The 22,732-nt window shown below is 42.1% G+C and overlaps 1 protein-coding gene across 20 annotated transcripts in view; it reads right to left on the bottom strand.

The window, feature by feature from the left end:
- Hs3st5 (heparan sulfate-glucosamine 3-sulfotransferase 5) overlaps window positions 1-22,484 on the bottom strand; it is a 287,277-nt gene extending 264,793 nt beyond the window's left edge. For 19 of the 20 annotated variants that reach the window (XM_087207910.1, XM_087207911.1, XM_087207916.1 and 16 more), the window contains exon 1: window positions 22,106-22,454. The gene's annotated coding sequence lies outside the window, so the exon portion shown is untranslated. Of the gene's footprint in view, window positions 1-22,105 lie in introns of all 20 variants that reach the window. The other variant, XM_004869079.3, reaches the window with a different exon arrangement.
- Between the last annotated feature and the right edge of the window lie 248 nt (window positions 22,485-22,732).

The raw sequence follows: 22,732 nt of genomic DNA, 5'->3' as shown, positions 1-22,732 counted from the left end.
GATATACTCCAAAGTGCTCAAGTGACAACTTGATCCAAAAGTGAAAAAAATTACTGAAAGCAGATGATCTCAGAGGAGAAATAACCCACAGTGTACAAGCCCAAAATTTATATTATTGGGTTAAAAGACATTTAACATTGAACACTGCTTGCACATCCTGCAGTTAATGCTCAAGGGGAAAAAATCTCCCTTACATAAACAAGCCAGCTGAACTACAAGTATACAATATTTCTAAGATTTTAGAAGCAAGAACAAGATTTTCTTTGCATTTTAGATAATTTAAAATGTTTTAGGTCACTTTATATGACAATGTTTTAGATTAGCTTATATAACAAGAGACAAGACTGAGTTTTTTAATTTGTTTTGTTGTCTTTAAATTTTTAGAGCAATAAAACTTTTACATAGCATTTATATAGCTTGGGGAATAAAATGATATTTTCATTCTAAAAACAAGTAGTTACTTTGTGTTTTAATAGGAAACTCACTCAAGTTCAATTTACAAGATCTGATTTTATAGCTAAGATTTTAAAATTATCAGTGAGGTGACTTTGTGTAATTTAATTTTTCTGATTCTCAATTTCTTTAAAATGTGAAAATATCTTGTGGGGACTTTATGTCTGAGATCTTTGCGATGCTATAAACAGCTTCCTTTTCAGTTTTGGTGAAGTGTACTGGTCAGTGCTGGAGAAAGCGCCCGTGGGATTGGTCACCCGCCCACGCAGAAGCCGCCTTCTCCAGAGCGATCCTCTCTCCCTGCTGTCCTGCACGGCCAGTCCTCGACCCTGAACCCCAGCATGCAGCCCACTTACAGACCGGAATGCACAGGAATTCTATTACAGTCTCAAAGTCACGATACGAAAAAAATTCTCCTTGAGATTTTGGGTGATCTGTGGGTATGATATTTCAATAGTGTACTGGGGTTTTTTATTATTCTAGGTTAGTGAGAAGGACATTTCATGTATGCATTGTTCAGTTAACAAATATTAAGCACCATGGCAGTAGGTTTGGAATCTACCTGGGAACAAAATGATAAGATGGTGCCTGCCTTTGTAGAGCTTATGTTTTAGCTGGGGGTGACACCAAGATCGGGTACACTGAAATAGTCACAAACTGTCCTAAGGGCCATCAAAGAAGCACAGAATAAAGATGGTGACTGGGAGTGAACTGGGGAGTAGGGGAACAAAAGCCATGGGGAGAGGGGGCTCACGTTAGTGGGGGGCCAGTGATCCGTCTGTGATCTGCTTCCATGTCATCAATGCATATTAAGACACACACCCAGCAAGAGAAAGCAAGCTGTCCTCCACAGCACTGCTAATTCAGGTGCTCACACTGGAACGCTGCATTTAGATAGTGAGGTGGTTTTTTTTCCTATTTGGGAGTTTTAACTATTAGCTCTTACACACATAACTGATGAGAGTTAAGCCCATTGCAGGGGAGCAGGTGCCACCCACACTCCCCTATCCTGACTGTGAGGCCCAGCTATCTCCATTTAACACTGCACCACCCAGGGCTCCCATGCTGGGGAGGGAGCCACATTTTGTCCACTCCATGTCTACCCTGTGACACAGGGCCCACTCAGAAAAAGCTGCAGTGTCTACACTGGCCAAATACACAGTGAATATTAAAAATATTAATAATGCTTCAACTCAGCTTCAATCCCTTCTTAATGGACCTCAAAATCCATGCAGATTATTTTTCTAATTTATCTACTTACTCCTCACTCATTTGTTTCAATGGTTACTTTTTCTCCTCCTCTCACCTGTTCTCAAGGATCTAACCTTAGACTCTTTAAGAAGATTTTTTGTTTTTGGTACCAGGGATCGAACTTCAGTCCTTGTGCTTGTGGGGCTGGCGGCAGAACCACTGAGCTAAATCCCTGGGTCTTTAAGATTTTTAAAAATAACTGACAACAAAGAACGGCCCTTGGCAGAATTGTAACAGTCAAATACAGGTCATTGATTCAGCTCACCAAAACTCTCCACACCGTCATTTCCTAGTTCTATATACAAACCCATTTTCTCAAATTGCTTTTCCTCTATCTCTGAATGACTAACACTTCCCTACTCCCACCTCCCACTCGCAGGCAGGTTCTGATCTAAGCTGAGAGCACTCAGCACCCTGATGACAAATAGGGCTCTGGTGTCAGCAGACCTGAGCTCAAATGCCCACTTGACCTCTTACCACCCAGCAGGGGGAAGGGACAAGTAAACGAACCTCTTAGGGAAACAAAGGCACTTACTTCACCAAGTTACTGTGACAAACTTGCAAACAAAACTCACCCAGCACCATGCAAGCATGCATGGATCTACTGAGCATGCAGTACTGTGAACTATTACAGTTCCATACTCACTTCCAAGAATGATTAAAACATCATTTTTATCAGGTTCTACCAGCCCAAGGAGCCATAAGCCATAAGCAATCCTATCAACTTGGCAATCTTTTGTTTTGCTTTGTTACAATTATTTGGCAGAAAAGCCCCAAACAGCAATCATTAACATGTATGTGGTTTAAATGCTCATCTGCGTTTATGTGGAACTGTTCTCGTGGCACAGATTTACTGTGGCTCTAAGGATGTTATATATTCCAATGCCAGGGATGATAAGAAATCAATCCATTTAACTTTCTTAAACTTTATACATTTCTTTTGGATTAGCCAATTTACACACATCATTACGGAACTCTTGCGATTTAGATAAAACCCTGGGTTCAAAGACATTACTACTTGGATTGAATCCAGTCATATACAGTTTAAGAGGTGTGTTGTAAACTCACGCGTGTGTGGTGCAGCCTCTGGTCCCAGACATTGCTGCCCTTTTCCAAGTCTGTGCACAGTGATGACCACGTATGTGGGGCACAGGAGAGCCCCATCAGAAGTCTCAGATCCAAGACAATGTTATCTTTCCACTTTGAAATCATGCTTTTCTCTTTTCCAGTATCCTAGGCATACATGTACATCACTTGTGGACAGTTTGGCATCTTTTTGGCATGCATGTCTTGCTTTAATGTGCTGGAAGTTGTTTCATATAAACACAATTTTTATGTAAATTTTCATCTTATTTTTCCTGGTTGGACCTCATCTCGCTGTGTAAGCATTCCTGAGTCAAGCCCTCCGTTCCCACTGGGGACCCCTTAAGCTCCCCGGTGTCAGGTGTGTGTGAGTCAGGCAGTGCACTGGGCTCCCCTGGTGAAGCCCGCAAGGGCCGAGGCTCCCTCTAGTCAGTGCCTCCACCCATGATCCAAGGGCCCGAGCCTCCTTATCTTCCTCCTCTTCTTCCCAATAATGGGTGGCACCTCCAGCTCAGTTTGTGTCCAACCTTCTACTAAAGAGGAAAAAACAATAGCAATAATAATATAACCAACAACTTGTTATTGAGTGCTACAAGACATTCCCTAGGAAATACAAAAATCTGGCAGTTAGGTAGGTGACTGCATTGTTCCTGATTTAAAAAAATTTTAGTTATTTATTTATTCATTTACAGGGTCTTGCTATGTATTCAAGCTGGCCTCGACGTCACTACGTAGCCCAGGTTGGCCTCAAACACACTGGGATCCTCCCGCCTCAGCCTCCCACACAGAGCTAAAATTACAGGTGTATACCACCACACCTGACTTTGTTCTTGGGACTTTCCATACATTATATTTAATCCTTACAATGAGACGGGTTTTGTTTTTGTTTTGGTAGTGGGGATCAAACTCAGGACTTTGTGCTTGCGAGGCAGGTGGTGGCACCACTTAACAAAATCCCTGGCTTGAGACAGATTTATTATGCTCATTTTTCAGATGAAGAGACTGATACTCAAGTCAAATTAAGAACTTGACAAAGGTTACAAAGTGCTAAAGCCTCAAATCTATAATGTATCCTTCCATTTTTCCTCCCCTTTTAGTCTTTCCTTTGTTCCCTTTTTCCTTCCTTCCACCACCCTCCCTCTCTCCCTTTCTTCTCTCCCTCCTGTAACCTTCCTTCCCTTCTATCTTGCCACCCTTCCTCTTCTGTTCTCTCCTTCCTCTCCCCCTGCCCTCCCTCACTCCTTCTTTTCATTCTTTTCCTCCTTCCCTTCCCCTTCCCCCTTCCTTCCTTTTTGAGACAAAGTCTCACTATGTCACCCAGGTTGGCCCCAAACTCCTGGGCTCAAGTGATCCTCCTGCTTCAGCCTCTCAAGCTGCAGGGACCAGGGGTGGACACCATGACACCCAGCTTATAATGCCTCTCTAATGCATAGTGTTTGCCTTTTCTACTGACTCGTTTCTCTTAAATCCTGCTGCATCTATTCAGCATCCACCAGGCAGGGAAGCCATCGAAATAACCCCAAGAGGGTTTTCTATCTCCTGTCACTCTCCTCACTCTCTGAGGAATCTCATGCCAACACTACTTTAGTTACGTCCTGATATGACTCTCAGTCTGGCACCATCCTTCCCCACCTGGGCCACTTCCTGGCCCCATGGGATGTCTGCCATTTTGGTGGCTCCAGCAGGGTCTCTGTGACATGAGGAGACCAGAGAGGGGCTGTGTGGGCTCCCACCCCTTACCACAGCCTCAACCAAGTAGCTTTACTGATTTACGTACCAGGAAGTTGGGTGTGGAATGTTTTATTTGAAAATAAAAACAAAAGGTTGCTTGCACAATTAAAGTCAAAATAGAAACTGTTACTTCTACAGAAATTCACTCCATATGGACAGGAGTGTTGTCTCTTGTTCACTGCAGTACCCTCAGTGCCCATAACAGTGCCTAGGAGATCTCAACAAATGTTTCTTTGAAGGAACAAATGGATTTAATGAATTTTGGCTCCATCCATGTGCTAACTGAAACTGTGGCCTATCGACTCAACTACTGTAAGCTTTTTTCTTCCCTCTACTGTAACATATCCTCACTGGTATCTCTATGGAGATTTAAAATGTGAAGTACCTAGCACTGTGCCTGAAACATGCTCACCTTTGACTTTATTGTTCCCTCTACCAAAAGCTACTTGTTTCACAAACCCACCCTTACTTCTTTTTCCTCTTCCTTTTAAAATTTTTCTGCATACATGATATTAAGGTTTTTCCCTGAGTCTTTTTGACCTGGCTAGAGATAACAGCTGTGCCTTTCAACTACTGTCTTTATTTGGTTTGGGCTCAGCACTTTCTGGTTTGAGTTATTGGTCTCCATGTTCTACATGTCCCAGAAGACTGTAAGCTGAGAGAATCAAGGATTCCCTTCCTCACACATTCATTGGCTCCATTCCATTGAATGGCTGTCATTTGTTGCTAATGGTACAAAATCACTGCCTATAAAGATCTTTAAAGTTCTATCTAGGATAATATCAGTATAATATCAATATAATCTATGAGATCGACTTCAAAGTGCTAGGTTTGGGACAATGTAAAATGCAAAGAATGTGCATATCAATGTACCATTTTACACACAGACACACGTGTATCTTTGTCTGCTTCTTGGCTATCTGACCTAGTGGGTGTCTACATCCCATGCAAACAGCAGGTGGAGAAAACTAAAGCTGATCTGACACCTTCTGACCACTTAATTTAATAGCTCAGCAACTTGATAGAACAGTCTTTCAGATTAATTATTAAAATACGAAAAATGGAAATTTCTTCCTTATAATCACTATTAAACTTGCTTTGTGTCATTTATATTGTGACATACAGCACTTTTATTTACACAGTGTTTGATAGCATAAAGAATTTTCCCTCATAGCATGTTCAGTTCTTGCCAGTAGCATTAACTACAAATAATAGAATTCTTAGCCACTTCAGGATTTTTATCACCAAAGTCAGGGGAAGAAAACTCTCTGGAGGCTGAGAATGTATTTTCTTTGCAACTGAAAAATAAATGTGGTTTTAAAATAGCAACATAATGGGTCTTTGGAAATGTGTATACATTTCAATTTGTTTCACTCTAGCCCTCAAAATAAATAAATCTATGGTAGTTGACTGGCTTCAAAGCGACTTAACCTTAATCTTAAGTCCATTCTAAAAGTATTTCTGCACACCCTTCCCTAATCAAGTTTGAAAGAGACAGATGGGCCTGCTCTCTCCTTGCACTATGTTCAGAGTTACAATTTACATTTGCTCACATAACACATTAAAAAAATCAGCTACAGAGCTGACATCAGAGAAAGTGATTCCAATTTCTAAATATATATTCTATATTCAAAAAGGCAACAGTGAAGCCTATAAATTTCCTGCTGATAATGACTAAAATCCATTTCAGTAAAAAGTGATAGATGTGAAAAAACCTGTTTTTGAAAGGACTCAGGTCCTTTCCAGAATACGGGTCATTTTTGTAGAAGTTGCTCAGGTAGCAGTTGAGAGAATTCCTTCCAGCTTACTTCTCTTCCTCTTGCCATGTATAATTCCCAATCTCTCTGAAGGTTTCTCTGACTTACCCAAATATGCCACTGAGACACAGCACACATTCATAATTGATGGCAGTGAACTTACCAAACATTTGGTCTTCCTTGTTGGGGGAGAATTATATTGCCTTGCCTCTCAGTGTCAGGCCTGGCCAGAGGAACTGATCTGGCTAGGAAGATGAGCACAGTGGCTGTCTCTTTCCCTGGGAAGCTTTTAGAGGCAGTGTGTCCTCCAAGTTCTCTCTCCTCTGTGCCACAAGATCACCAACGTTCCTGATAAGTGCTGCTGTGACAATGGAGGTCCCAGAGCACAGACTGATGGGGCAGAGCCCTCCAGACCACAGGGACAGAGCGCGTGGGGAGCAATGGGCCTGTAAGTGTCAGGACCCTGAGACTGGTCATCTGGCACCTCTGAACTCTCGTGACAGGAAGTCACACACTACAGTGAAAGAAGGCTCCTTGTTTAGATAGTATGAGGAGAAAAATCACAAAGTAGAATTGTTACTGGTATTGAATAAAAAGCATATATAAACTTACCTGCTACATATTAAGCGGTAAATTATTAAGGGGTTGAGGATTCATCTTTGGGTGACTATTTAGCATGGGAGAGGGGATATGCATAAAATCATCGGCTTATTAGTATCAATAGAGCAAGTATGTTTACATTTTTTCCTTAGAAATCAAAACACTTCTCATTATGACCTACAATGTGTGATATAATGGGTGGCAGGGGCTATGCATTTATAGCATCAGAAAGATAGTAATTCAGTTCTTATCTATACTTCTTCCTAGATTCTCACCTTGGGGAAAATCCAGATTAAGCTTTATTTCCCTCATCTGTAAAAGTAGAATATGGAACCTACCATGTAGGAATATTGTGCAGATAACAGATAATGCCTGTCACAGGTGCTGCATAGTATGTGGCTTACAACAGCCACTCATAATGCCCATTTATTACTGCCCCTCTCAGTAAATGGAAAACTGAAGTATTCAGAGTTAGTTGTCTAGCGTGTACATTCACAGTGGCTTAGGGACAGTCAAGGAGCACTGGTTTCAGGTTTGGATCTTAATTTAGGATGGGGTTATTGCAAGGATTCTCAAAAGAAAAACAGTTTTAATTTTAGGGTGAAAGAATTCTGAAAAGCAGTTTTGGAGGGACACTGAGTTAGGAGGTGAAAAGAGATTCTGCCCCCTTCAAGCAAGAAAAGATATTCTGCCCCTGGCCGGAGCAGGTGGGCACAGTGACTCAGTCCTGACCTTTTCCCTGACCAAGAGTATGAGATCCAAGGAGGAAGAGGGGAAGGACTTGATATGTAATGACACAATCTAACAGAAGAGCTGCTGTACACTGCTGCGATCATGCACATAAAATGGGATGGCTCACGTACTTTCACAAATGTTTAGTGACCCCAGCTCCTTCTCAGACAATGAGGCTGCCAGGTCTCACTGGCATTCAATTCAATGCCTGAGCGAGAAAGGCCAGAGAGCTCCTGAGCCTCTGGATCATGCGAGAGAGTCATACCTGTATTTCCTTTAATATCTTCTCTGAATACTCTCAGCTAACTTGGCCCTGCAGGGGCAAGGAGTGCCTGACTTGGGTAACTTTCTGGTTTCAGTTCATAAAGTTTATTCATCATTTGCACATGGCTTTTGACATTCAATCACAGTACAATAGAGCAAAATCCTTGGACCTAAAAACATTTTGATGCAACATTAGCTTGATGGCTCCGGCTCCAACTTTTAAAACATGAACGCCCTGCCCCTCAAATTATTTCATTATTCTATAGGATAGAATTTATTCTCTAATAGTTCCTGCAGATATTTGTCCATCAAAATAAATTGCACATAGTGTCACTTTTCAGTTACTGACTCAATTTTCATGGCCTTTGCTTCTTTTATCCAGAGCAGATTCCAATATTTGATGCAACTGCTCTGGATGCACAAAATATACCAGGACTCTCCCCATTCAGATTTGTGACAGATGACATTCAACCAACAAGATCAGGGACAGCAGGAGTGGGCTCCAGGGCCGGAACAACCCCCTGCAGGCGATGTCTACGGTTGGTTTCAGGCCAATAATCAAAGAAAAGGGACACTTAGACAATGATTCTAAAAGACCGTTAGGACTGGCATTGAGTAGGAAGCCATGGGATGCATTCGTGGCAGCCTTCAGTTTCTGAATGGATGAACTGCTAGGCTTGGTGTCTGCGGAAGACTCATGCACCTTCTGCAGGACAAGATCTGGATCAAGTTAAAACGCAAGAGGTTTCTACAAGTCAGCTGGATAGGGTTGGTTACCCAGGTACAGTTGGTGAAGGGTTAAAATCAGAACCTGTTTAGATCACACAGTCTAAGCTTCATGCCAAGACCAATTCAGCTTTAACTATGGAATAAAGGTCTGTTGGCAGTTACATTTATTTAATTGTAGTGTTATGGTTTACTTTATTGATTTATTCTTTGAAGCCAGAGGACTATGTTTTGTTCATCTCTATTGCACACATTAAGCCTTGAATAACTATTTGCCTAGTGACTGAATATGGAATTATAATTAATAATGATGTTACAAGTCAAAGACATTCTTAAGAAGAATATTTGAGCCTTCGTTCCTCAGTACTAATGTATGAGCTAGCATAGTAATTAAGAGCAGTTGTGTAGTAGTTTCTAATTTTATAGATCTAATTTTGGGAAGTTTTATAGTTGAAACATTGAATTATCAAACACATATGATATTAGTGATCACAACACTTCTTTTTAGTCAATGCCCTTGAATCCTATAACATTTTCCCGGGAAGAATTTTCTATTTTTGGTTAGTGTGTAAAATATAAAATAAAAATAAATGTCTACTCTGAATAAGATTTTCATGTCAGAATATTATAGAATTCAGTAGGGTTTTAAATTTAGGCTGTTACTGAAGCTTTGTGGCTTAATATTTAAAATAACTCCTAAATGGTCTTAAGTGAATGCCCACACAGTTATTTATATGTGAGTGGGAGAGACCAAGGAAAGACAAACAGAGACTGCTGCACACTGTGAGGATGGAAATTGTTTTGAGAGTCAATTTAGAATTGCTTTGTTTATACTCATCTTGCCTCTTATTGCCATGATGACATAAGTTGATTTTTATTAATATAGCATTTGCAATGGCAAATTATAAGATAGCAGTATTTTATATGGAGTCTATTCGTACAACTTGAGGAATAAATGCTGTTGAGATAACTTAAAACAGCATTGTGATAATTTATTGTGCTAGTCCGGTAAAAACAAGTTCCAGACATTGCAACATTAGGTTTTCATTTTTCACTCAGATTTTAGGGCCCTAGTAAATACTTTGGGGACTGGGTTTCATGAGTATGAGACAATATGTAGAGTTACAGAACTGGTAGTAATATATTTAAATAATGAAAATAGGAGCTATCATTTAAGTCAAGGATCGCTCACTCTAGTCATCTTCACAAGCATTAACTTCACAGCATCACAAAACAATGAAGCTGGGTAGCTCAAAATACTCAAAATACTGAACCTGTACCGCGCTGCTGGCAACCCACCGTTACAGAGTCGCACTAAAGGAGAACTGCTGGATTGAAACCAAGAAAGCTCAGGAGATGGAACAACAAGGGCAGTAAGGAAAAGTCAGGCTTTGTTACTGTAAGAAAGCTCATGGAAGGTGCACTCACTTTTAAAATTTAAGGTGTATATGACATCTTAAATTTCATCACATACATGTTTCAAATACTGTGTAACCCAGGGATGCACTTAGGGGAGAAGGAGCAGAGAAGGTCTTTAATCAGAAATTACTAAAATACGAGGTTAATTGTGTTTCTATCTCTGGTGCCCAAACACCTCCACATTCTCAGTCCAACCAGCAAACAGGCTCACAAACACAACAACATTGACACACATTTCCAGAATGGAGCCAAAGGCTGGCACCAAACTACTTTTTATCCTTGTACAATCTGCCTGTTTCCCTTTTAAAAAGAAAGAAGAGAAACATTTCATAGCTACTGTTTTTCCTTCCTTTTGCAAAACCATAGACACTCCCACGTAGCACAAGCTCAATTCCAGCCAAGCTTGTGTTTGTTTAAATTAAAATAAAAACAAAAACCAGGTCCTTCTAGTTTTATGTTAGCAAAGTCACCTCCATTACCAGTGCTAATGCTAAACATGTAATAATACTTTATTGTCATTAGCAGGATTCTGCTTTTTCTAATTAAATGCAGCTGTCAGTAATTACTATGTGTCAGTGTAATCTATTTTAGGGAGCTCTACTTTAAATGATAAAAGATGGGCTTGATCCTGAATGGGTGGGACAGGCAAGGTGACTGCCTACTTCCTCACATTAGAAACTCCATCTTTTTTATGATGAATGAGCAACTTTTTTATTATGATGATGTCTTAACTGGGTTATTCTTTAGTGGATGAGTGATAAAGGATGCAAAAAATAGCTGTTTTTAAAAAGTATCTGAAACCTAAATATCCCTCTTGGTAATAGCAGCAAGTACTAAGACTTTTACAGAGTTGCACATGCATCCTGAGTAACAGTTGTAAAAGGTGGTAATTCTATTTAAAAATCAATGTAAAGTCACTATAATTTCCACCATCAAATATTTAGCTCACTTAAGCAGCACCTTCTAATTGCCAGCAAACTTGATTATAGACACAAGGGAGAATCACTTTGAAAAGGGGAAAAGCAACGGCCCCTGGTGTATATTTTTCACAGATATGCCATCATGGCTACTCTGGGAAAATGTAAGACTTCAGTTCAGGAGTTTACAATCTGAAAATTAAAAAAAAGTTCACGGTGCTTGCATATAATATCGATTTATTTTTAACTGATCTTAAATGAATCTAAAACTCTAAGTGCGGCATCTGTGTCTCCAAAGCAATGTCAGGACAAGGGTAATGGCACCTGGTCTGCTGCACGGGGTGGGATGGGGCTGCTGCCAGCGCTGGCATTGTGTCCAAGGTCACAGCGGAGAGCACACCTGTGCCCTCCCCTGCCCTCATGGCCCTGACTGTTACATGAGGGTGGTAGCCCTGGGAAGGGCAGCTGAGTCTTTAGCAGTTAGGCTGTAGATGAAGGGAGGAAAGATTGAGCAGAAAAAACAAGCACAGCAGGAAGTACGGTGTGAGGGAGATTTGGTGTGTGAGTGTTTCAGCCCACAGAGACCAACAGACGAATCTCGCTCCTCACTGCATCCTGACTGCCTCATCCTTCTTCTCCCACCATCTGTTTTACTTCTACACTCCGTTCCGTCCTCTTATTACAGGATAATTAATTATCTTGTTACGGATCTCCTCAAATTTGGCAGCTACTCTTCCGAATATAGCACATTACTTAAGAAGAATTATTACTTTTTTGTCTCCAAGGGAGCAAAGTTTTTCAGATGGAAAATAGTGAAGGAAAAAACTACCTAAATATGTTGTAAAATGTATTAGACAAATGACATTAACTTACATAGAGTACATGGTCTAGTGGGAGTAGTGTAAATTCCTCCTTTTTTCATACTATGTATCCTCACTTTTTCTACTGAGAAAATTTTGGGTTACTTCAGATATTTCTTAAAATGTCATAAATTCCAAGTGATCAGCATCTCAATAGAAGAAATTAATGACTGAAGTCCTTAAAAAGTGAGATTTATTGAAAAGAGAAAAACCAAGAAGGTAAACATGGAGAGTAATAGGTAAGAGCTCTGAAGGTTACTTTAGTTTTATGAATTTCTATCACCTCCTCCAGCAAATCCCCAGACGGAATTCAGTCTTTCATAGAAGCTGATCATATTCCTGGAACACAGTAGATGCTCAGTGAATTAGCTGGCAAGGTTACATACAGTGATTCCGAGCTACTGTCACGGTACTGAGTCCCTGTCACGTCACACACTCTGAAGAGGAAGCACGTGGGTGATACTTGCTGACAAAAGTTTAAGCCACAAGGACAAGGGTATGATTCTCTGGCTCAGTGATGACCAGACCATGGATTTTGTTTTCTCATATGAGCACCCACAAGTGCATAAAAATCCCCATTTTCCCCATGGCACTGTACCACTTCGTATGTTGGGTTCCCTCTTTTCTAAGATGGGAAGCCAGTACCCCATTGGTTATAAGAACAGTCCTTCTCCTCCAGTCCATGTTAGCTGCCCAGGGAATCCTGGAGCAAAGACTGCATCACATGGGGCACTGGATGCCTTCACGAGTGTGGTGCAGGAGCAGGCACCACCTCAGGGCTCTGGGACTGGGCTTCACCCACCGAGATGGCAGGGCACAGGGAGGTGACCCAGCATGTGCCACAGCCAGGGACCTAACACTTTTCACTGCATAATTGTTAACATACCCCTTTTGCTTTCAAAAGTCTCCCAGTTTGGAAAGTCATCTACTTGTAACACATATAAATCTTTTGTTCAGCTTTCCAACATTTCAGTATTTTGAAGTGTTCAATGTATGCACATGTATTAGTCAGCTTTCTCATCAGGGCATCACAACATCTGACACCTTCGATTTAAGATTTAATTTGGCTTAGTTCAGGGCATTCAGTCCATGGTTGGCTGGTTCTAAGACAGAAACCTGATGGCAGAGGGGTGTGGCCGAGCAAAATGTTTATTTCATGACAGCCAGGAAGCAGAGCAGGGGAACAGCACCAGAAAGAAAAGAGGCCCGAACTACAGATGGCACTCTGGGCACCCCTTCACGACCCACTCAGTCACAGCCACAATGTGCTCTACTGCTCTGCCCTGAGCCCTTCTTCCTGACACATCCTGATCACAGCCACAGCAGGGAACCCCACCCCTGCAACTGTTACTGAGATGAAGTAGTCACAGAAAACTTGATGGCTTCAAGAGACTAACACTAGACATTTTCTAGAGACAGCAGAATTTATCCCTAGTTAAAAACAAAGATCGACTCATCTTTTAAAATCAAAAAGTTACATGCTCACAACAGCACAAGAATTTTAAAGTAAATTTATACGTGAAAACAGGATTAACTTGGTTTAACTTTCCTATTGCTCACAGTTTCCTCTCAGCTTTGAGACATATGATAAGACCGTATCTATACAACTAGGGACGATTAGTTGATATTTTCATATAAATTAGAGTAGAAGTGAGGATTATGATACAGAATATGTCTTTTGTTTTTAATTTCAGAAATGATATGCCATAATAAGAGAATCCACCTAAAATGGTTACACAAGCTAAATATTCCTTATCTAAAATGTCTGAATTTCAGATTTTTATCCAAATTTGGAACATTTGCACATGCATGATGAAGCATCTTGAAGATGGCATGCAAGTTTCAACAAGAAATTCATTTATGCTTCATATCTACCTTATACACATAGCATGAAGTTAATTTTATAAAATATTTCAGTGCAGTTGGATTTCTACAGTGACCTGCCACATGAGATCAGGTGCAGAATTTTCCACTTGTGCCATCCTGTCAGAGATTAAAAACTTTCAAAATTTAAAGCATTTTGGATTTTGAGATTATGGATGGTGAACCTGTAGTTTATATACTGTATTAAATGGCTCTGTGTTTTGAGAGCCTAGTATATTACATACTTTAGAAAATAATTTATTTGTATATGTGTGTGTGTTTTTACCAAAGAAGAGTCAAATACGTCTAAAGCAAAGTTGTTTACACATTTGTTATTATATATATTAATCAACAGGCTATTCTGGTTTCTTTATACTAGGTAAGGATCTATAACATGATTAGCATATGTTGTCAGCCAATCTGATCTTACTGAGTTTTCCATTTTGTCATGGCAAAAGAATTTAAGTTTATACTTATCTCAAATCTTAAAAGGGAAATCAGATTTTTTTTTTTTTTTTTGATACCGGGGCTCAAACTTGGGTCCTTGCACTTGTGCAGCAGGGGGTGAAACCGCTGAGCTAAATCCCCGGCCCGGGAAATCAGATTTTTATATCACATAGATACTAATGATTGATTTCAATATAAATCCCTTGCATTATAGGGAGAAGTGATCTTAATTATATAATATTAGCTGTATCTTAAAAAATTGAATAGAAGAAAAACTATAAATTGAGCTTTGGGCATTCAGGAATTGCATGATCTAGTTTGTAGCTAGGAAACATCTCAAATGCAATGACGAGGATTGAGATCCAAAGCTCCAGTGGGAGGCCACTGTGGCTTAGGTAGGGAGTTCTGGTGGCCTGAACTAAAGCAGCAGCGCTGGGGCTGGTGAGATAGGCAGGCGTTCAGGGGGCAGGACATTGTCATGTTTTGGAGAAAGACTTGATGTGGGAGGAGAAATACATGATTATTCTAAGTTATGTACCATGTTTCCACTATGATCATTGTAATTATTCTTTGTTTCTGACTTTTTCTGGCCCTCTGGGAAGGTGATATTCCCAGTTCCTGAAAGGTACCTGAAAAGAGGTTGCATTAAGAAAATAACGGTGTATAAGAGTTTCCAAGGCTTTTGTTGGTAGTCCAGTTGGGAACCCATTATTTAAAGAAACACAGAAGCTACAAAACTAAGGGCTGCAATAGTGACCCTTGACTGTTTGGCCATCCATTTCAGAACAGACAGAGGATGCGTCTATGATAAGCATCTGATTAAGAAAAAAGCATTCCATTCATAGAAAATCAGCATATAACAATTATTAATAATAATGACTGAGTTTTAACGGTGTCCCCAGCACTGCTTCAAGGACAGTGGGAAATAATGTTTCACCCTAAAGTCTCATATCAGGCTTGAGTGGTACCACACACTGGGTGTCAATTTGGAAACCCAGGAATAAAACGCTATCGCATAAAAATAAAATGAAAACAAGCCTTCCTACTGGCTATTCATCTATCCATGGCCCATCAATCTCTCACGGACCTTCGCCTAACTCGCTCTCTGCCTCTGCCCTTCCTCCATGTCCTCTGTCTGGTATTTCCTCTCTATGCTACCTGGTCTGGGGTCTCGGAATGCCTACAGGCAGGAGCTCTGCATTGCCCCCTCATACAGTGTGCCAGCGCCCTGGGAACAGGGCGAAAAGAACACAAGACAACACAGTTCTGCCTTGAGACGCACCACCGGAGCCAGCGGAAGGATCCTCAGGCCTCGTCTGGACGTTCTTAGGTAGAAAGAACCCTTCAGCGTCCCAGGAGCCCAGAAGGACCTACGAAAGCTGGCCCACTTCTCCCGTCCCTGTGGGGGAAGGCTCCTTTCCAGGCCCTCTGGTGCTGTAGTCGTTCATTCATCTCAGAAGAAAGAAGTCAGTCAGGAGCTCCTAGTCAAAGCTAGGTGGCTCGCGGGCTGAGGACCCCACCCGCCTGGAGCATCGATCCTCACAGTGCACGGGGTGCAGAGCCAACCACTCACCGGGGTCTGAGCAGACCTTTTAAATCTCCTTAAAAACAGACTCAGTGGTTTGCTAAAAATTAGTATGTTCTTATTTACTTGTATGTTCTAATTCAGTGGCCACTGAATACCTATATGAAAATAACATGACATAACAAAGCCAAAAAATTAGTCTTTATTTAAATTTGAAAATTTTTTTCAGGGACAACACAGGGAACCAGGAAGGCATGGATTTCAAGACACGGAAATCAAGGGATGGTAGTTGGGTACTAATTGCAACAGATAAGCCAGTTAGTGTGTGTGCTGGAGAGGAGGAGGGAAAATGTGGGCTCTGGAGCCAGGTGGGGTAGGACTGGGTCACGGCCACAGCCCTCCCCAAGCTGTAACCCCTTTCTGGGCCATAATTTACTCACTTATGAAATGGAAATAATAATAATAAGAAGAAGAATTTTGATGACATATGTCCCACTGAAAGCTTTGTGAGGAAGAAATATGTTAAGACCTGTAACTGCTTGGTAAATAGAAAACACTAATTAATATCAGCTAACATTTTTTATTTTTACCAAGATAATGACATGATTAAGTATAAATGTTAGGAAAAAATAACATTGAGGGACATGAATTTCTAAGTCCTGTGAGCATAAAATGGTGACAGTTGAGTGGCTATCAGAATTAAATGTTACAAAGAAAAACAAATATAATAAAATTAAACTCAACCTTTTCAGTTAAGCTATCCAAGTGTAATGGCCAGCACTAGAAAGCAGTTTTTCACTTTATACAATGAATTCTATAAGGTCCAAAATATAAAAGAATTAAAAAACTACCCTAAAACTTTTAACTCATGTTATAAAGAGAAATATAAATATTTCAATGCCTGTAGCAAAAACTTTTGTTATTCCCCACTTAAAATATCTGGTGAAGAGGATATCTATTTCAAAGAATTATGTGGATTTGGATACTAGGCCTTGTAAGAAAAATATGTGAATTGATGGTCCTCAAAACCTCATCACAATTTCTGTGTTTGGCACGGGCCTTTAAGTCCAATGAAACTTTATCAAGATTAAGTCTGGAAACATACTTCACTCAACATAACACTTCTCTCAACAGTAAGATAATGCACATAATCTATGATTTACCTTAGAGAACAATCAGTTCAAACCTACACACAGTATATGGAGCATCACGGACCCGTGACGTCTAACCATTTATGATGTCCTCATGGTTGAAGATGCTGGTGCCAGCAGCAGTGTCAATCACTGCGTCCTAAACTCCACTATGCATGATAGGCTGTGCTGGGCTTGTATGTAGACTATCATATGAAAGTGGGTGGACTGGTATGTCCAATACCATGTAATAGATGAAGTTATTAAGAATTAGAAAGGCCAAGTGATTTGCCCATGGTGACAGAGCTAATATGCAACATAGGAAGGATTCTCATTCAGCCAGCTGTCTGACTCTAGGACTTACACTACAATAAATATTTTATTTATGTTCAGGCACATTTGGGATTATTGTGATTTTTTTCTTCGACTTGAGTTAGTTAACTATAGCAAAGAGCATTACAATGACATTTTAATATGCTCCCAAATAGTTCCCCAAACTGTACTCAGATAGCAGGATGGTTAATATTTATGATAGGACAGTTGTTTTACCTCATTAGCAGCTGAAAGATTCTGTTAATTATGTCTTCTATGCCTTTTTAAAGTAAAAGCCACAATTACAGACATTTTTTCTTTTGTCTATTTCTAAATTTAAACATTTTAATCAGTTTATTATTTCACACTCTTTACATCACCTTCCTCCTCTCTGTCTTCATCTCATAAAGGTTATTATTCTACAGAGTTTCGTAGATGGTAATGCCTTCAGGTTGGCATGAAAAGAAAAATGTCCACTCAGTATTAAATCACACCGTTAAGAACTATGCAATTATAAATATGTTTGAAGTTCATTTACTTCTGCACAAGCAGCTTGTGAAATATCCTGCTTTAATTCCTAGGGTGAACATTAATGGGATGGTCCACAGGGTGCGGACCGGCATGAGCAGTGGAAGTTTCATTCACGCCATCCCTGAGCTCAGAGCCCTTTGGCACAGATCGTACAGTAACACAGACTATGACTGCAGTGCAGAAGTTCACATTGTAAGGGTGTTATGGGAGGCACAGATCATTCAGTATCAGATCCTCTGTGCTATTAAAACTACTTAAGTATGGCATCGGTTCTTAAAGTTAGCTAATTTAAAAGGAGGTGAACCTTAGAAAATTATTTAGTCCATTAAACACTACATTAAGATATAGCACTATGCTCAAGTATTGCTCTGGCTCAGCTTGTGTCGCTGCTTCATTACAATCACCTTCCTTAGGAATTTCTCAGCAATTCACTCTAGATTGAAAACTGTTGTAAATTTCAGTAGCCACAGTGTACTTTTGTTTTACAACTTAACTTGCTCTCCACTTGGCCCTCTGTTTAAATGAACTTAAAAAAAAAATTATTCAAGGGCAGTGGCACAGTACAGTGAGAACCAGCTCTGCCCTCCTCAGTAGCTATGGAGCTTGAGCCACTTATTTAGTCTTTACAAAGCCTCAACTCCCTCATCTCCCAAAGGGTGATAATAATAACTTTGCTTATCTGTTCTCCTTCCATAGAATGGAGGACGACAGACTGGCTACCAGACTTAAAAGACTTACTGTTACTAGAGCTCTTCAAACAATGCCAGACACATACTAAAAGTTACTATGTGCTGCTTAAACAAGTTGTTCCAAAAAGTTTAGCAATTCCAGCATTTTAATATCAAACTAGATGAACATTTGTTAAGTGTCTTTCTCAGGATGATGTCCACTTCACAAAGCACATATGCCACGGAGGGGACCCTCTTCCTGATGTTCAAGGTTATTATGTAATATATAGGTACAACAGAAAAATGACTACTATATATTCATATGTGTGTACATATACATATAGAACTGACACGCATAAAACTTGATCTAAAGTCAAATCGACGCTTCAACCTTCTCTTAAAATTGACATAGCTGTGTTCCATAAGTCTTCCTGAGAAGACGGAAAACAATCCATTGCACCACACTTAGATTAATAGGAAGTCACAATGATGAAATGTGCATGTGAACTTAGCTTCCTTTATCCTCCCTTACATCACATGCATTTCTAAATGTAATTTTTACTTTTAATTTTGATGAGTGTTAGCTATTTAAAAGTGTGTTTCACTCATATCAGGGATTTTAAAAATGCAGAACTAATACCTTGCTTTAGGCACTTCTGCCATACAGGTTAAAATAATATCATGACTCAGAAACAAAAATTGATTTTAGAGGAAACAAAATTTGTCATCAATTAAATTGGATTCCCGAAAAAAAAATTTACACTTTGACTGCCTTCAAAGAATTCATATTAAGCTCACAGAAAAATTTAATGAAAAGCTTAGTTATTTGTTATTCCAATTTTGACCTTCCCCCTTAGCAAATAACTGAAAGGACTTAAATGGATATAAATCTGTGACTTGAAAAATTATTGCCTTAATTTGATTTGTTTTCCTTTAGTCAAACTACTCACCTTTCCTTAAAACAAACTATAATCCCATTACCAGATTACTACTCTCTTAATTGTAATAGTATCATGATATTAAACTACTGGAGAAAAAGATTTTTAAAAGATTTAAATTATGCATATAAAGACCAAAAAATATACATATATTGCCATAATTTCAATGACACAGCCCTGGTGGTAATGCTCATAATCTATTCTCCGAGATTTTTAGCAAGCATTCTACCAATAGTTCCCTTTACCTTTTAATTTATTTTATTCATTAACGAGAGCTCGTACAATAAAAGACCATCCTGCCAAACATGTTAACAGAATAATAAAAAAAACTCAACTAAAATACCCATAAGACATTTCCCTTTCTAAAAGGAATCCCAAATAATCATTTACATATAATTGCATTTTAAGAGATGCTGTTTCTGAGGCTATAAAAATAGAGATGAGAAAAATGAAGGAGCAAAATATTTGTTGTGTTCTGTGAATTCAAGTTCTCTTTTTCAGTGCAACAAGAGCATTTGCATTTACTCATAAATGAATACTAATGATATATTCAGATCTGGCACTGCTCCAGAGAAATGATATGCAGAACGCCAGAGCTGGAAGACACGGTGCACAGAAAGTTACATTACTCTCAAGTATTCAGACAAAGGGGAGAGCAAGAAGCTGAGTCTCCATCAGTCCTCATTAGATCTGAGATGAGTCATATCTGAATGATAAGAACAGTGGTGGAATTGTGGGCAGAAACAAACTTGGCTAGTTAACATCTTATGTGATTTTTTAAATTTTTTGAATCAACAGCTCTTCGTTGATCCTTTACTTTGGGCCAGACGCTGCTTCCGTAAGTAAGCCACTGCTCTGCTGCTCAATTTACAGTGTAGGAGTAAGCGCAGGGCTTCCAGCAATAAAGCTTCCTTCTCGTTTAAAATAACACCCTCGGCTCCGCTGTGCAAATTGCGTGTGTTCATGTGCTCAATAGAAACTTATTGAATGAGTGAAAATTTGGTAAGAATGTTATTCATTAAAAAACATCTGTGTATGCCTGCAAAATGGTAAGGACACCCATGCAAGCATAATCAAACACTGAACAAACAGCACCTCCTCCCAGAGATGTCAAAGGGAGCAACTTCAAATATTAACATTTAAGCACAGGTTCGGTCTGGTTTTGAACCATGACCCCAGTTCTGGCCTCAATTCTCCACTGAATACTGCACTCAAAATCTTGTATATAATCTGCTTAGGCATCTATTTGAAAATATTATTTTACATGAGGAATGATGACGCCATGCATTTTAGTAACTGAGAAAACAGTATGCTTAACCCAGAGAGTAACTTGGGAGAAGCTACAGAGTGGTTTTCCTTCTCACTGGTAAAACCCACTGCCTTGTAGGTAGTTCAATTTAGGCAATAGTTTCCTTCCCATCGCTACATTTCTCGTGACACCTCCTGTGTCCTATCACAGCTCACCGTGAATCTTTGCGTTCTGGAGTGAAGCAGCCCGTGCGGACGCCTGCCTGTGCGGTCACTTTGAGCAGTGACCATTTGTAAACAAATCCAGAGAGAATGGCGAGGATTGTTCTCACTTCTGCTTCTAAGAACTTCACTAGGCAGCCACAGAAAGGTAATTTTTAAAAATGTGTGGCAATATAGTTGATACCAATAAGACATTTAAAAAGTCATATTTGGCATTCAAATTTGTGCCGCCTTTACTATCTTCCCAACTTTTTCTACGAAAACAAGCTGAATACATTTGAACTAAATTGTAATGTGAAAATACTTGTCTAACGCTTTCCAATATATAGCAACTACTAGAAAACACCTTTCGGAAGCACCCTTTTTTTATTGGTTCTAGCAAATCCGTTTGGAACTGAGTGCTGTCATAGAAAGGACACCCACCGACTTCTGCTTCCACCCAACTTGACCTTGCGAGCTGTTTATCAGGCTAAGTTTACATAAATCAGAGGAGAGTTACAATGCAATTAAGTCTATCCACGAAGTAATATGATATAAAGCACTTTGCAAATATTAAATCTGCCCTTCAGGGATCAACGTTTTCCAAGAAGAAAGTGTTGTTATTCAGAGGGAAAGAGGTCAGAGAGCAGAGAGACCGCCCAGTGGGGACGGGGAGCTCGCGAGCCGAGCAGCGGCTCCCGAGGGTGGGCGAGGGTGGGCGAGCGGGGCGCAAGGCTGGGGAGTCGGCTGCAGGTGGCCCGGCGCCTCCAGGTGAGGGCGTGTACCTCTGGCGGGGGACCCCTCCTCCTTCCCGAAACCCGGGGTCAGGCAAGTCCCGGGAAGGGTCTCAGCGCCTCAATCAGCGGCTCGGCGGCCAGACAGATCGCCCAGGGACGAGCGCGCCTGCTCCTCACCCACACGGCCCATCTCGGGGTGGGGTGGCGCGAAGCGAGGGCTGGGGCCGGCGCCCGAGTGCGGAACCGCACCCTCACACGGAGTGAGTCTCTGCCTGCCCTCGCTCCCCCAAACTGCCCCGGAACTCCGGGGGAAGCACACCGCCCCGCAACGCATCGGGGCGCGAGCCCCGAAACTCCCGCGCCAAGATCGCGCGCTCTCCCTCTGCTCCCGGGCCGCGGTGGGGCAGCGCTGCGGCGAGACCAGGCAGAAGGGCGGAGGAACGGACGGACAGAGGAACGGACGGACAGAGGGACTGGCGGACAGAGGGACAGAAGGGCGGGCGGGCGGCCGCATCCACACTGACCCCGGGATCGCACCGCTTCGCACCTCCCGTTAGCTGACCCGGGCCCCAGCAAACGTCTCCAAAGTCCTCCCCAGGCGGCGCCCAGAAAAACCGCACCCACGAAGCGCTCCTGGCGGCCCGCGCCTCCCCTGGGCGGTCCGCGCCCTGTCCCGACCCGCGAAGTCCCGCCGGCCCCGCTTCCTGCTCACCGCGGTCTGGGGCGGGTCCGCAGCTCTGGCTCGGGCGCGGGCTGCAGAAGTAGCGGAGTTCAGGGCGCGTCGCCCGCACTCCCCCGCAGGGCCGGGGCCAGGGGAGGCAGGGCGCGCTCCCGCGGCGCGGGTTCGGCTCGGGCAGCCGCCCGGGCCCAGGTCGGCGCACAGGGGGGCACCGCGGCGGCCGTGCGGAGGGCGCTGCACATCCTCCCGCCCGCCGCCCCGCCACGTCCCGGGGCAGCTGGGCGCCGGCTCCTCCCGTGTCCGCGTCCTCCGCGCCCCGCGCTAGCGCTGTCACGGCCGGGCCGCCCCGGGCCCAGCCGCCGCCTCCCGGGGAGCGAGACGCGCCGGTCTAGGCGGACCTCTCCCCGCCACGGCTCGGGCGCGGCAGGGACGCCCAGCCAGCTGCAGCGGCGGCCGCTCCACACCCTCCGTGCCCTCCTCCGCCCGCGTGCCCGCCCCTCCGCGCCCGCCCCCGGCTCCTCCTCCAGCCCCCGCCCCTGAGCCCGAGGCAGCGGGGAAGCCGCGGAGAGGCAGGCGGAGCAGGGTGGGGACGGGGCGCAGGTGTCTCCGCCGGGCGCACGCACAGCGCGGCTCTGGGGAGGGCGGGCCAGGGCGGAGGCC

The sequence above is a fragment of the Heterocephalus glaber genome, unplaced genomic scaffold, assembly GCF_053883595.1.
Source record: "Heterocephalus glaber isolate CG9 unplaced genomic scaffold, H.glaber_assembly_v1.0 deba00000896, whole genome shotgun sequence".
NCBI classification, from domain to species: Eukaryota; Metazoa; Chordata; class Mammalia; order Rodentia; family Bathyergidae; genus Heterocephalus; species Heterocephalus glaber.
The sequence above is the reverse complement of the archived record's forward strand: the minus strand, read 5'-3'. Positions and strand labels throughout refer to the sequence as shown.